This window comes from Equus quagga, chromosome 4 (assembly GCF_021613505.1).
Source record: "Equus quagga isolate Etosha38 chromosome 4, UCLA_HA_Equagga_1.0, whole genome shotgun sequence".
NCBI lineage: Eukaryota > Metazoa > Chordata > Mammalia > Perissodactyla > Equidae > Equus > Equus quagga.
The window spans coordinates 34,105,723-34,121,379 of record NC_060270.1 but is presented as its reverse complement, the minus strand read 5'-3'; the positions used below and the strand labels follow the sequence as shown (position 1 = coordinate 34,121,379).

At 44.4% G+C, this 15,657-nt stretch overlaps 1 protein-coding gene across 7 annotated transcripts in view; it reads left to right on the top strand.

Moving 5' to 3' along the window:
- Window positions 1–15,657, top strand: part of LPP (LIM domain containing preferred translocation partner in lipoma) — a 653,489-nt gene that overhangs the window by 51,930 nt on the left and 585,902 nt on the right. For 5 of the 7 annotated variants that reach the window (XM_046658568.1, XM_046658562.1, XM_046658566.1 and 2 more), the window contains exon 2: window positions 439–563. The gene's annotated coding sequence lies outside the window, so the exon portion shown is untranslated. Of the gene's footprint in view, window positions 1–438; window positions 564–4,901; window positions 5,029–15,657 lie in introns of those variants that run through there. The other 2 variants (XM_046658567.1, XM_046658569.1) reach the window with 2 other exon arrangements.

The following is a 15,657-nucleotide window of genomic DNA, read 5'->3' as shown; positions in this document are numbered from 1 at the left end:
TGGAAAGTCTTTGCTCCCTCACCCCCTCCTCTCCCTGTCCCATTCTCTTTTAATACCTAGCCTAGAAGTCCATCCCTCTCATTGAGGTAGAGACCCTACTGAAGTCTGAACTCATGGAGTCTACTACGTCTAGTCCTGCGTTATGATCAGCCTCTCTCTCCTACTGTGCCTGCGAGCTCCTTGAAGTTGTCTGCATCTCACAGCCCTTTACTGTGGCATCCCTGGGGGTGCTGGCACACACTCTTATTAGGTGCCCAAACATCTATGCAACAAATTAATTTCGTACCTTTCTTCAGCATTAAGCACAAGGTAGTAGACGATAAAATGTAAACCAGAAAGCAATCATCTTTGAGCTGTGTGCTCATCAGCCTTGGGAATGGATTTTTGGGGAAGATCCGGCCCCTCCATAAATGACATCAATGACTTGGATCTTTGCAGAAATTGAAGAGAATCCTGATGACCAGTGTATTGGGAGAGGCCTGAAGGAAGATAGACCAACGGCTGCACTCTCAGAGCTTCTTGGGTGACCTCTGGCTCCCAGGTGATCTGCCGCAGGACCTCTGGTATGTAAATGGTCGTCTCTGCTGCCTGGGATGCCCAGAATTCCAGGTTGAACCTCTGTGAGCTGGGCTGGGAAGCTTAACGGGTTGGAGATTTCTATCTTTTTGGTATCTGCAACGTGAAATATCCTGTGCCCTTGATTAATTCATGCTTGGTAGCTCCCTTCGTGCTCTCTGGTAAATAGCTCCTTTACTGTACGTTTATTTCCCCGTGGATTAATTGCAGAGAAACTGGAGCCTGTGTTTCTAACAGCTTCTCCAAGGAAAACATCACAGGTCACGTTTCCAGAACTGAGGCTCTCAGGGGGTCTTGCAAACGTCCTTCTCTCTTACCTCCTTTTGGCCCGGCATTTGCTTGTAGCTGAAAAGGGAGAGTTTGTCTGGAGCAGTCCTGTAGACATATGTGACTTGGCGGTTGAAAATCTGACAGTTGCTGCTGAACTTCAACTGCAAGAGTGAGTAGCATATAGACAGAACCCTGTAGAACCTCAAATCGTTTCCTTTTAATTCCCAGAGCCTTAATGTTTCTTTGTCTTGAGAATGACCTCACTGCTTTTTGTATTTGTAATGGAATGCACAGTCATTTACAAGTAATCACACAATAATCCCATACGCGCTTGTAAAGCCTTCTCCGTTTTCCAGAGGGCTTTCACTCCCATTATCTCATTTGATCCTCATTACTGCTCTGAGAGGTAGACAGAGGGGCTATTTTAATCTCTAATTTTCAGGTGTAGAAGCCGATGTTTGGAAAAGTGAAACAGTTGGCCAGAGGTCATATAGTTAGTATGCAGCAGAACTGGAACTGGGAGCTCCAGTGGTCTACATCCTAAACCAGAGTCCTTTTTACTACTTACTGTTGGGGTGACCTTGGGAAGATAACCTCTCTGAGCCTCAGTTTCCCTATCACTAAATTGGGTATAACACTACCTCTAGGGGTGATGGCCAGTAGAGATGAAATGAGACTGTCTGGGAAAGCATTTACTGAACAGTAAAGCGTGCTTCTAATGTGAGGCATCAGTACCTTGTGTACCTTGAATCTAAATAGTGCCATCAGAATTGTGGCAGAAAAGAACATTTTCTTCCCCCTTTATGTAAAGATCCAGAATGGTGCTAGAGTTGTCAGGGATCACAAGCTCCCAGCCCTGGGATCAGCAAATTGGCCCTGCTGTCCTGCCGGCAGGTCACTTTGTTGTTCTGAGAGCTCTTGTCCTGGCAAGGCCCGCTCTTCCTACAGAGCTCTCTCTTAATGTCCCTTGGAACAGCCTTGTATCCTGGAGACAGTTGTAGGTCTGGCAGGGCCCAAGAGCAGGAGTGGGGAGCTGGGAATTGGATCTGCATCCCTGAGCTTTGTCCATAAAGAATGGGAACCTGGCGTGGACGATGGGGTAGAGTTGGATGGAGAACTGGTCTCAAAGGTTTATCTCCTCTTGTTTCTCAATAACTGGGATTTAATAGGGTATATCCTGCGAATCCACAAGGCTAGAGGTACATGTGCAGGATGGGTTGCTTAGCAGTAACGCTTATGGAAAAACCCAGAAAGGATGGATTTCAAGTTGGCAACAGATGCATTAGGACTTAGCAATGTGGCATGGTCAGGAAACAGCCCAAGTGACCAAGGGATGAGATGTCACACAGCTTCATTTCTGTATCCATATTCACTTTCAAAAATTCTAAACCAGTGAGACAGGTATAGGTTATTTCTATGGTTCCAAGAGGCAGAATTGGGAGCAGGAGGTTGATGGCTAGGGAGCCAGATTCTGTTTCAAGATAAGGAAGAACTTTGTTGGGAAGACGTAATTTACAGCTTTAGGAGATAATGATCTCCACCTCACTAGAGACCTCAGAGATATCACGGGGGCGGTTGATAAACAGGAGGGACATTGGGCCTCAGTGGCCTTTATGATCTTTTCTCTTCTTGACATCCCAGAGCCAGTGGTTCTCCATGGTCAAGAGGAGGAGAGGCCCATCTACATTAAGGAATGAAGTGCCCTTTGGGGATGTGGAAACTGGTCTTCAAATGCTATTTGCAAAGTGGAGGGTGGATATGGGCCCTTTAGTTCTGGATTTCATACTTATCCCTGTAGCTCCTTCCTTGGTCCTTGGCTTTCAGACTTCTCAGGTCATCCTGGGCAGCTATTTTCCATGGAATATGTCTTTCCTATGCTGAAATGCTCCTGTTAGGACCATGGAATATCTCTTTCCTATGCTGAAATGCTCCTGTTAGGATGTTAGAAGGGATCCATCCTTGATAGGATGACAATCTTTCTACAGAACCGCCAAGGCTGATGGCCGGCTAGTCTTCTCAGTTACAAATGAGGAGCATCCCTTTACCTTCTTTTGGCCCACCTCTAGGATCTCCTGGGAGTACTGCAGTGGCAAGAATTCTGTACTGAGTTCTGGTTCTGGCATATGGTGGAAGATTCTTGGATCCTGTTTCCTTATGTCATTTAATGGTCACTTATATTGGTGCTCATTTATTAAACATGCAGTAAATAATTGTTTGCTTTTTTTCAAGTACTTGTGGCGTGCTTGCAAAAATATAAAACAAGTAATCAAAATAAATGTTACGACTATTTGGATAGACCAAGTAGAAGCTGCTTTTAGAGCGCATAGTTGGACAATTTGGGGATATCTACCCAGTTTGTAGATGAGAGAATATAAGCTAGAAGAGGAAAACTGATTTGTCCAAAATCTTAAGGAGTGCCTCTTCTGAGCTTAGGGCTTGGGTCCCCTCACACTCTGACCAGTGCTGTTCATTGCTTGAAGATTCCCTGAGAATGAGAACCAGCAGCCTCATGGGGCAAGCCCAAAAGTCAGGAAGTAGGTGATGATTCTGAAAAATGGCTCATCTGACCTATAGAAGCCTTTATAGCCTACAGTAGAACAAGATCACGCTAAGAAATTAGAACATTGGGAAGCCAAGATGTGCTTTCCCTTCTCTGAGCAGATCCCTCCTTCCCACTTTGCTATTTTCCTCAGCTGCTCATCTCTCTTCTTTCTCATCCTCTAATTCAGTCTGGAGTCATTTATGTTTTTATTTTTATTATTATTTTTTTATTTTTTATTTATTTTTATTTTGAGGAAGATTAACCCTGAGCTAACATCTGCTGCCAATCCTCCTCTTTTTGCTGAGGAAGACTGGCCCTGAGCTAACATTCGTGCCCATCTTCCTCTACTTTCTATGTGGGACACCTGCCACAGCATGGCTTGATGAGCAGTGCCATGTCTGCACCCGGGTTATGACCTGGTGAACCCCAGGCTGCTGAAGAACATGAGAACTTAACTGCTGAGCCACTGGGCCCACCCCTATTTTTAAAATTTTTTTGTGAGGAAGATTGGCCCTGAGCTAACATCTGTTGCCAATCTTCCTCCTTTTGCTTGAGGAAGATTGTCATTGAGCTAAGACCTATGCCAATCTTCCTCTGTTTTATGTGAGATACTGCCACAGCATGGCTTGACGAGTGGTGCTAGGTCCACGCCTGGGATCCAAACCTGCAAACCCCGGGCTGCTGAAGTGGAGCACGCGAACTTGACCATGACACCACCAGGCTGGCCCCGGGAGTCATTTTAGACCAGATTCATTCCTGACTGACTTCACTGGTCCTCCTTCACTTCACAGGACCTTCGGATTGGAATTAATCTTATAAATTAAATTAAGCATTCCACCCTCCTACCCCTGAACCCCCTAATGCTGTCCTGAAAGTCTGCTCTTATTCTGGGTCTTCCTGCCTCGTGTCTGTCCTATGAAGAACTCACCCGAAACTAAGTTCCCAGGAGGACTCTTGGGCAAAGAGTCGGGCATTGGAGTCCGAGGGTGGAGATTGCTTTAGGACTCGTCTGCCACCCAAAGAACTGCCGCCTGGCTTCTTGGTGACCTCTTCAGGTGCATCCCCCCAAACACCTTCCCCAAATTAATAGACTGACTTCATAAATGTAGTTGCATTCTAGGTGGCCTCATTCCTAAAGTGAATTTAAATCCTTTCAAACCAGTTGCTTCCTTGTTTGGGCGGGAGAGACTTTTCTCTGTAACAGGGGGGCATGTGGCAGAGTTAAGACTCCACTTCTTTTGGGGTTAATCATTTACTCCGAGTAAGGAATTCTGTCTTAAGTGGGGCATGTTCTTCAAGGGCCAGAGGAGAGAAGGGTGATTTTTCTGACATCCTCCAGCCTGCCTCTCCATATATGGAAATGTTTACCCACCACGCTGATCTATTGGAAGGGAAGGAGGTGACTCAGGGTTTAGAAGCAGGATTTGAATTCTTGTTTCCAGAAACAAAGTCGCCCCCCCACCCCCGCCACCACCCCCTCCCCCTCCATTCCTTTGCCCCTAGTTCTGGAAGCCGAGGGTAGAATATCTCAGTGCTGTTCCCCTCGGGCCTCAGGACCACCTCCTTGCAGTGGGACTCAGGGTGGATGAGAGGGAGTGAGGGCCAGCGGAGGGCCAGCTGCCTGTGGGGCCTGACATCGCGTGAGTACATCATTATTGCCGGAACGAATGGCATTTCTGCTCGCAGACCCGGGGCTTACAGCCCTGAGGGCCGGCTTGCCTGCATGGTAATGGGACACGTTGCTGAGAGCACTGGTCGCTTTAATTTGGGGTGTGGACAGCTGCTTTCCCAGGGGAGTACTTGAGTTCTCCAGTGGGATTTAGAGAGGGGCTCTGCCTGGGGAAAAATTCTATTTGTATATAAAAAAATGAGACAGATTTCCTCCTACCTGAGGCCTAGAGTTGGCCAGAGAGATGGTTTGGGAGTGTTGTCATCTGTCTGATTCTTCCGGCTAAAGCAACAAGCCAGAAGGGATGTTCGTGGACACTGGGGAGGGATAGGTTTAGCTTAAAAAGCAGAGTTATGGTTGAACGTAAGAGTATGCAGTGTTGCAGTATAGCGTTTAGACGGCATCCACAGGCTGGAATCAATACCTGGTGTGTGGGACGTTGTGTAGATCTGTGGACTGTCAGAGTTGGAGGGAGTCTCAGATTATTCAGTTCATCTGTCTCATTTTACAGCGTGATAATGGGCAGTGGGCGCCAGAGAGTGCAACTAATTTGCCTTGCAGACACATTGCTAATTAGGAGGCATTAGGACCCAGATCCTGTCCCTCCCAATCATTCCTCCTTCCACTACACTTCAGCTGCCCCTTCAGGCAGGCAGGGAAGATGCCCATTTTGCAGAGGAGGAAATTAAGACTCAGAGATGCCCCACTTGCCCACACTTACTGATCTGCTTGGTGAGAAATCGAGAACGGGAGCAAAGTTCTCCCAGGTCAGACCTTTTTCTGTCATGTTACCTGGACTCAGATGCTTGAATGCATTGTTTTTAAAATTTTACTTTTTCTCCCTTTTTGGTTCCTCCTCACCTTTTTCTGCTTTCAGTTATGTGAATGTTGTTTGAATGTGAGCTGCTACCTTCTGATGTGCTTTGCTACCTGTATCTTTTCTTTTCCTGAAATGGATGATAGCTTGTCCAAAAGGCAGAACTGAATAGTGGAGACCTTTATTTCAGTTTCATCGATGGCGGTAGAAATTATGCACGGGCTTTGAAAGAAATTGATCAGGGCTTTCCATCTGAGCCTCAACTGATATTCTTGAAGCTGCAAGAATTCTGGGGTATTATGCCCTCTCATTCAAAGGTGAGCGCTGATTCTGAATAGATTTTACACACACACACACACACACCCCTTTAGCTTTCTTTGATGCAATGGCAGCATTCAGCACAGACTGAGAGGGCTCCACCTTATTACAGTCTACCAGATGTTATATGACCATAACGAGTGACTCTCTTGTCAATTCAGTTTCCGATCAACATGGGGGGCCCTTTTGCCAATGCAGGGAAGACAATGGAGATGTGTTTTGGGGAAGCACTTTGATGCCAGTGGCATTAGGTGGCAGATTTTAATAGAGTAGAGAAAGTGCTCTCAGACCTGCATTTCTCCTGGTCAGTGTGGCAGGGCAGGGAAGCAGCTTTCTAAGCTGCTGTGTGGAGGCAGGAACCTGCTCAGGACTCCCAGGAACCTCCATGCAGCCTGTCTCCTCCTCCGTGACCTGTGGCTGGGCCGTGATTGTATGCCCTGCCCACGAGGCGGGAGGAGGCTGCCTGGAAGCATGATGGCTTGGGATGTTTTCCTGCTGTGGTGCTGACAGACACGGGTACTGAGAGGTGAGGGTTGGTAGTACCAATGTGAATGCTGCTCCTGTTTATAAGGACAACTGATGTCAATTGATTGTTTCCTGGGCACCGAGCAATGGGCTAAGCACGTGACCTAAATCATTGAGTTGCTACTACAGCTACCTGTGAATAGGTAGTATTTTTTTAAAAATTTTATTTTAAATTTTGGTAAAATATACATAACATTTACCATCTTAACCATTTTTAAGTGTATGACTCAGTAATGCTAAGTACAGTCACATGTGCAATCCATCTCAAGAACTCTTTTCATCTTGTGAAACTGAAACTGTGCCTATTTAAGCAACTCCCCATGCTCCCCTCCCCCCAGCCATGGCAACCTCCATTCTCCTTCTGTCTGTATGAATGTGACTACTCTAGGTACCTCATATAAGTGGAATCATACAGTATCTGTCCTTTTGTGACTGACTCACATATTTCACTTAGCATAACGTTCTCAAGGTTCATCCATGTTGTAGCATGTGTCAGAATTTCATTCCTTTTTAAGGCTGAATAATATTCCCTTGTTTGTATATACCATACTTTACTTACCCATCCAGGTACTATTTTTCACCTTCACATTATAGAGGAAGAACCTGAGGCTTCGAGGGGTTAAGTAAGTTGCCCAAAGTCACACAGTCAGTAATGGAGCTGGAATTTGAACCCAGATAGTCTGACTTAGTGTGCATGTGATCAGGAGTAAGCAGGTATTGGATTTTAGCTGGCAAGAGTGTGACAAGCCAGGGTGATTCTGAACTGGATTGTGACACCTCCTCACACGTGGCTGTGACATTTCATTAACATGTGTTCCAAAGGACCATACACAGGTTTTTTCCTCTATTTTGTATTGGCCTCTGGAAAGCTTAAATTGGAAGCCCACCTCTAGCAAATGGCTCTTATTTTTTCCTCCCTTTCTTTCACTTTATTTTTCCATCTCCCTCCCCAAATTTCTCACTTAAAAGATGCACGCAGTTCATGATTTTGTTTTTGTTAGGTACTTTAGATCCTTTCTGGAACAAGGCAGGAAATATATAAATCAGTGGTGTGATATCAAGTATTTTCATTATTATGTCTAAGAAACAGCTGGTCTGCAGAGCAGTGGGCAGAGGCTGAAGATGGAATTTCTGACCTGGCTCTGCTGCTAAGTCACTGTTTAATGTGGGTGATGATGCATTACTCCTTTCTGAGTCTCAGTTTTTCCACCTGGAAGATGGGGTTGCTGTTGATGACAGTGAACATTTCATCTGTGCTGAACCCTACACTAGGCGTCTCCGTGATTTACCTCCTTCAGTTCTCCTTGCACTCCCAGAAGGCACATGCTGTTATCCCCATTTTACTTGAGAAAAGGAAAGTCTAGAGAAGTGGGAGAATGTGCCCAAACTCCTCCAGCTCCTGAGTGCAAGCTGTAGTGATCCGTGTCTGAGTCAATGCCCAGGATGTTAGCCATGGTGCTGGGCTACTGGCCCTTAGGTGGGCTGGAAGGTTTCTTCCATTTGTGGCATGTATTCACCTGATATTATTAAATCTTTATCGGATTCCCATTTATGTGCCTTGTCGTGTTCTGGGCGCTGGTCCAGCACTGGGTTTAGAGCAAAGAAAAAGACACAGGAAATGGTGATCCCTTGGAACTTGCATTCTGGTAGTGGTGTGTGGAGGAGGCAGATAGTAAATGAACATGTAAATAGGAGAGAATGATAAGTGACACTCCTAAGCAATGATAAGTGACACTTAGGAGGATTCACATAGGGCACTCAGATGGTGAGCAAATGGAGGAAGGGCTTGGGGAGGTGATGTTGAAGCTGAGATCGGAATGACAAGGAGCCAGCCATGTACAAGTCAGAGGGAAGAGCATTGCAGGCAGAAGGTATGGTCAATGCCAGGGCTGTGGAGTGGGAACGAGTTTGTGTTTGAGGAACAGCCGGAGCCCAGTGTGCTAGGAGTTTGTGGGCTGCAGGGGGAGAAGCATGAAAGGAGCGCAGGGCAGGGCTAGTAGGTGTTAGTGAGCTAGGGAAAGGGCTTGGACCCGAGTCTGGGTGTGATGGGAAGCATCTGAGCTGTTTTGCTTGCATCATGCTGGCTGCTGCGCTGGGGAATGGATTGCAAGGAGGTGGGCAAGAGTAAAAGAGGCAAGAGGGTTAGGAGGAGACTCTGGCAATAATCTGGGTGAGAGGTGGTGGGACCTTTGATTAGGGCGATAGAAGTCAGGCCAGAGAGAAGCAGATGGGTTCATGACATGTTTTGGAGGGATTGTGTACAGGATGTCAAGTGCTGTTTCCTTCAGAGCAATGTCAAGCTCAGTGGGCCGGAATCTGGGAGACCTGACGGAGGTGAAAACACATGCATTGGGGGGTGCACAGACTTGCAGCTGATCTGAACTAACGAGTCTGTGTGCTCCCCGCTTTGGTTTCTAACCTTGAGCTTCTGGCCAAGGAACGGAGGGCAGTGGCTTCCTGCCTCTGACTTCCTGGCTGAGAGCTGCTGGAACGCCCCAAAATAAGCCCTGCAGAACGCACTGCTTCCTTTGCTCTCCCTCGGTATTTGTGTGAAGCATTCTTTCCCACCAAGAAGACAGAACATTCGGAGTGATGTTGACTTTATGGGCCGTATTTAACATATTGTTTTTCCTTGATGTGTCCTCTGTTCTTGTACAGAGATTTCCTGCCTCCCGTAAACTCCCTGGTGAGGAGCCTTCCACCACCCTGTGAGATGGGTCTAGCAGGCTCAGAGAGAGCCTAGAAGAGCTGCGGCTTCAAAGCCCCGTCTTGACTTGAGGACCCTGGTCCCAGGGCACCTCCCAGCCCTTCTGTTTCATTTACATTTGAATTCATACTTGCTGGCTCTTGCCTGCCCCCTGTAATTCCTTTTAATGGGCTAGGCTTTCTTGTAAATGCTCCCTGTTTCAGCGAAGAAATAGGTCTCAAAGAAGTTAGACGATTTAGTCAATGGGAGGTGGTGGCTGAGTCAGGTTGGGAACCCAAGATTCCAGATCGAACTTTGTGCTCTGGCCACCAGGCCAAAGTGACCTCACATATGACCGCATGCTCTTGGATGTCTCATGGCTGTCTTATACTACACTTGGCCTAAGCCTAGAGATGCTCAGAGATCATAAATTAAATCATAAATCATAAATATAGATCATAAAGTAGGTCATAAATTCCCTCCTGAGGCTTCCTCATGTTTCTCTTCAATAGTTTGCAGTCTATATAGTTACTAATTTTTTTTCAAACTCTTTAACATCATCTCTTAAAAACAATGTTTTGTTTTTGTTCATTTCGAATTTCTTTTAAAATTTCTTTCATGTTACCCATTCATTTAGTCAGCGTACATTTATTGAGTTCTTACTGTATGCCAGGCATTGTGCTAGGCGCTGGGGATTGATTCAAAGATAATTTGGAGGCGTATGGAAGGGGAGTGGATAATTACAGCACAGTGAGATAAGTGCTATAATAGAGGGATATATAAAAAGCTAGAAATAGCACTATGAATAACATCTCCGAACAAATTGCCTTCTTTTTTCCTTTTGGATTATTCCCTTATGTATATTGCCCAAAGTGGGATTACTGGGTCATTTAAAAGATGAAAACAATTTGGCACAAAAAGATGTAACGACTTGCCTGGGAAATACAGCTCAATTTTCAGCAGTGGGGTGGAGGGGAAATTGTTGACAACTCCAGATTTAGAGACTTCACCAGGAGAGTTGGGCAGTTTTCATATTATTCCTATCAAAGTGGTGGCTGTCCGGGGGAGCACCTATTCGAAACGTGTGTCGGCCTGCATGTAGGAACACATATCCTTATGCTTAATCTCACAAATTCTTTGTTAATTCTCACAAGAACCTCGCGTTATAAGAATGATTATTTTGTTTCCATTTTACAAATGAGGAAACTGTGCTTTTGTTAAGAGGAAGTGACTTGCTCAGGATTCCAAAGTTAATTAATGGAGAATCCAAGAATCAAGTGCAGGTCTTTTGATAATGTGACTTTTCTCCTGTTCTCCATGCTCTGCTCGCCCATTGGGGGTACTCATGCTCCAGCTTGGGCCTGTAATTTATTCAATGAGCTGTAGGGATTCTTCTCAAATAGGTCAGGATCTACGAAATAGGTCTAGAAGTCCTAACCTCCAGGTTCCAGTGTCCCTCTGTACATTGACCTGAAAGGACCTGAAGGCCCATTATGCCTGACCCTGACCCTGGCCCAGGTCCTGAAAGGTTAATGCATGGCTTTAGCACTGGAAGACAGAATTCTCAGTAAAGCTGAAACATGCATGGTTCTGCTTTGAAACGTTTATTAGTTTCCCAGTATATTCAGCTGTATGTGCCCGACTGTAAATTCACGTATTTTGTCATTCATAATATTTTCCTAGTATTTTTGGCATTAAGCAAAAACTCCTGCCCCTGGTATCCAGGGCTCATCACAACCAGACAGCAGTATCTGTCCACCGTGAACTTCCTTGATGCGTGCTCATCCCTGAGTCAGCCACGTTCCCTGCCATTCCCCGACATGCACCTGCATGTTCCCGCCTTCGTGTTTTAGTTCATGTTCTCACCTTCATGCTTTAGTTCCTTTAGCCTGAGGTGACCTCTGCCATCTTCATCCGTAGAACTCTTGCTCCTCCTATAAACTTCTGTGCACATGAAGTAATCTTGTGAATGAAGTAATCTCCGATCACCATCCGCTCCCCACCATCCGCGCTCCACCACCCTACAAGTGGTCTCTTTGTTCTCTGTTCTGCTAACTCACACGACAGTGGGCTGTGGGGCCATAATCGAGTATTAGTGTGTGGTGCTTATGGGCATGGCGTCTGGGTTCAAATCTTGGCTTTGATGCTTCCTAGCTGTGTGATCTGTCAGGTCAGTTAACCTGCTTGAGCCCAAGTTTCCTCACCTGTCAAATGGGTTCAAACACTCACACCAAGTGACAGGGTTGTTACGAGGATCTGTGTTGTTATCTCTGCTTCTTCTATGGCACTTACCAACTCCTACTTCGTTTCTGTCTTCTCTCTCCTTCTAGACCGGCAGCTCCTTAAGAGCAGGAAGGGAATCACATCTTGCCTGTGCCTCTGATATATGGGACCTGCTGCAAAGGCTTCTTTAAAGGAAAGGGTTCCACACACACTAACTGATGACACCAGTGCAGGCTCATTACTAGTAGAAGGCCCTGGTCATGCAGTGCCAGGCCTGGCCAGGAGCTCTGTGATATGGAGCTTTGGGCACACATGGTATGGGTTAGGGTTAGGGTTCCTGCTCCTGCTTCTTGAGTAACTGGAAAGAAGGTAGAGCCTGTGTGCAGCCTCTGTTCTTCTGATTCGTCAAGTTGGGTAGTTCTGGCATTTCCCTGAGGCAGAGTGGGAATCCTGCTTGGAGCATGAGATTTGGTCTCTTTCCTGGCTTTTCCATCGGTGAGAGTTCTAGATTAGAGGAAAGGGTCAAGGTATGAGTTTGGGGCAAGTGTGAAAGCCACCTACCTGTCTGACTTCTTGTGGGTGGGGCTACAGAGAAAGGGTCCCTTCAGAGGAGCTCTCCTGTAGACACTCCCATCCCTGCTAGGCTTGGAAGCTGACCATGAAAGGGGATTCAATTCTTAAAGGGACAGCATTTAGCTTTCTCTTGTGTCATTTCCCCAAATGCAATACCCACAAGTCTCAAGATTCAAGTATTTTAGCCTGGCACACAAAGTCCTCCATGTTCTGGCCGCAACATTCCTTTCCAGCCTCATGTCCCACCGCGTCCCTCCATGTTCTTTGCCACTGGCCTCACCAGATTAGTCACTTTTCCCAGGAACACCCTGAACTCATCCTCCTCAAGGCCTTAGCACATCGTGTTCCCTGGGCCTATTTTCCTCCTCTTTATACATGGAAATCCTCTTGGGTATTCAGGCTCAGTTTAGAAGTCATCATCTGCAGAGCTCTTCCAGACCCTTAAAAGGACATTGCATGTACTTGTGCTTTGCACACTTTTCATTCTGTCTTGTGTATTTGAGTGGGTCTCCAGTAAGCTTATGAGCTCTTTGAGAGCTCAAGGCATTTCTAACTCGGCGCCTACACCTGCTAGGTCCATATACTGTGCCTTATTAAGGACAGGAGGTGCTAGCAAATGTCTGTTTGTGCACCTCTGAACACAGGGCACATGACATCGTGTCAGCTAACAGTTGCACCAGAAGAGTGTTCAGAAGCTCATACTAGGGTTACCCACGATCGTTTGATCTTGAGCCCAGCCTTTTGAACTCTGTTTTTGAATTGGCCTGATATCAGCTCATTGCTAATCTTTCTCAGGCCTGTTTCCCACATCCCCAGCAGATTTCTGTATAGTGTCTGGGCTCTGAGCTTTTTCTTTTGCTTAAGAACATAATAGCAAGGTGGAGTTCAGGAAGGATCTGCCCGCTTCTAATATGCACAGTTTTTTAGTTTGAAAATTTAGGCTTGGTTTTTTTATCCTAAAGCTCCTTAAAATGTGAAAATAGTAGAAGAGTTTCTTAGGTGTATTTTTGCCTCTAGCAGAATAGCTATCCATAGTACAGTTAAAACTGAAAAGTAATAACCTGGGTTGTGGAGCTTGATTTTGAAGACTTGGGTTCATTTACTAGCCCCAAAACCTTGAGCAGCTGCTTGACCTCCTTGACCATCAGTTTCCTCAGTGGACGATTGGGAAATCTTTCTCATAGGATTGAGGGAAAGTTTAAATGAGGTTTTGGACATTAAATTTGGATTTTTACCACTATCTGGTTCATAAACTGGATTGGAAGTCCATTTTAATTTAATTTAATTTTTTTTATTGAGGTAACATAGGTTTATAACATTATATGAATTCCAGGCATAGAACATTTTATTTCGACTTCTGTGTAGACTACATTGTGTTCATCACCAAAAGTCTAGTTGTCATCTGTCATCACCCATGTGCCCCTTTACCCCTTTTGCCTTCTCCTCACCCCACATTCCCCCCTTACTCTCTGGTAACCACCAATCTGTTCTCAGTGTCTATGTGTTTGTTTGCTGTTGTTTTTTTATCTTCTACACATGAGTGAAATCTTAGGGTGTTTGGCTTTCTCCATCTGACTTCTTTCACTTAGCTAAATATCTTCAAGGTCCATCCATGTTGTCACAAATGGTAAGATTTATGACTGAGTGGTATTCCATTGTATATATGTACCACCTCTTCTTTATCCTTTCATTTATTGATGGGCACTTAGGTGGCTTCCAAATCTTGGCTGTTGTGAATAATGCTGCAAAGAACATAGGGATGCATATATCTTTTTGAATTAGTGTTTTCATGTTTTTTGGATAAATATCCAGAATTGGAATAGCTGGATCACATGGTGGTTCTGTTTTTAATTTTGAGGAATCTCCATACTGTTTCCTATAGTGGCTGCACCAATTTACATTCCCACTGGCAGTGTATGAGGATTCCCTTTTCTCCACATCCTCTCCAACACTTGTTATTTCTTGTCTTTTTAATAATAGCTATTCTGACAAGTGTGAGGTGATTTGCATTTCCCTAATAATTAGTGATGTTGAATACCTTTTCATGTGCCTGTTGGCCATCTGTATATCTTCTTTGGAAAAATGTCTGTTCAGATCCTCTGCCTATTTTTTAATCTTGTTGTTTGTTTGTTTATTGTTGAGTTGTATGAGTTCTTTATATATTTTGGATATTAAACCCTTATTGGATATATGATTTGCAAATATCTTTTCCCAAGTGATAGGCTGTCTTTTTGTTTTGTTGATGTTTTATTCTGCCACGTAGAAGCTTTTTAGTTTGATGTAGTCCCATTTGTTTATTTTTTCTTGTTTCCCTTGCTTGGTGAGACACGGTGTTCAAAGAGATACTGCTAAGACTGGTGTCAAAGAGCTTACTGCCTATGTTTTCTTCTAGGGATTTTATGCTTTTAGGTTTTATATTCAAGTCTTATTCCATTTTGAGTTAATTTTGGTGTATGGTTGTAACATAGTAGGCTGTTTTCATTCTTTTGCATGTGGCTGTCCAGTTTTCCCAGCACTATTTATTGAAGAGACTTTTCTTTCTCCATTGTATGTTCTTGGCTCCCTTGTCAAAAATTAGCTGTCCGTAGATATGTGGGTTTATTTCTGGGCTTTCAGTTTTGTTCCATTGATCGGTGTGTTTGTTTTTCTGCCAGTACCATGCTGTTTTGATTACTATAGCTTTGTAGTGTACTTTGAAATCAGGGAGTGTGATGCCTCTAGCTTTCTTCTTTTTTCTCAAGATTGCTTTGGCTATTCGGGGTCTTTTGTTGTTCCATATAAGCTTTAGAATTCTTTGTTCTATTTCCATGAGAAATGTTCTTGGGACTTTGATAGAGATTGCATTGAATCTGTAGATTGCTTTAGGTAGTATGGATATTTTTACTATGTTAATTCTTCTAAATAATGAGGATGAAATAATTTTCCATTTTTGTGTCTTATTTGATTTCTTTCAGTAATGTTTATAGTTTTCAGTGTACAGGTCTCTCACCATCTTGGTTAAATGTATTCCTCGGTATGTTCTTTTTGTTGTGATTGTAGTTTTGATTTCTCTTTCTGATATTTCATTGTTAGTGTATAGAAATACAACTGATTTTTGTATGTTGATTTTGTACCTTGTAACTTTGCTGTATTCATTTATTATTCCTAATAGTTTTTTGGTGGATCCTTTAGGGTTTTCTATATATAAAATCATGTCCTCTGCAAACAGTGACAGTTTTACTTCTTCCTTTCCAATTTGGATCCATTTTATTTCTTTTTCTTGCCTAATTGTTCTGGCTAGGACTTTCAATGCTCTGTTGAATAAGAGTGGTGAGAGTGGGCATCCTTGTCTTGTTCCTGTTCTTAGAGGGATAGCTTTCAGTTTTTCATGGTTGAGTATGATGTTGGCTGTGGGTTTGTCATATATGACCTTTATTATGTTGAGATACTTTCCTTCTCTACCCATTTTATTCAGAGTT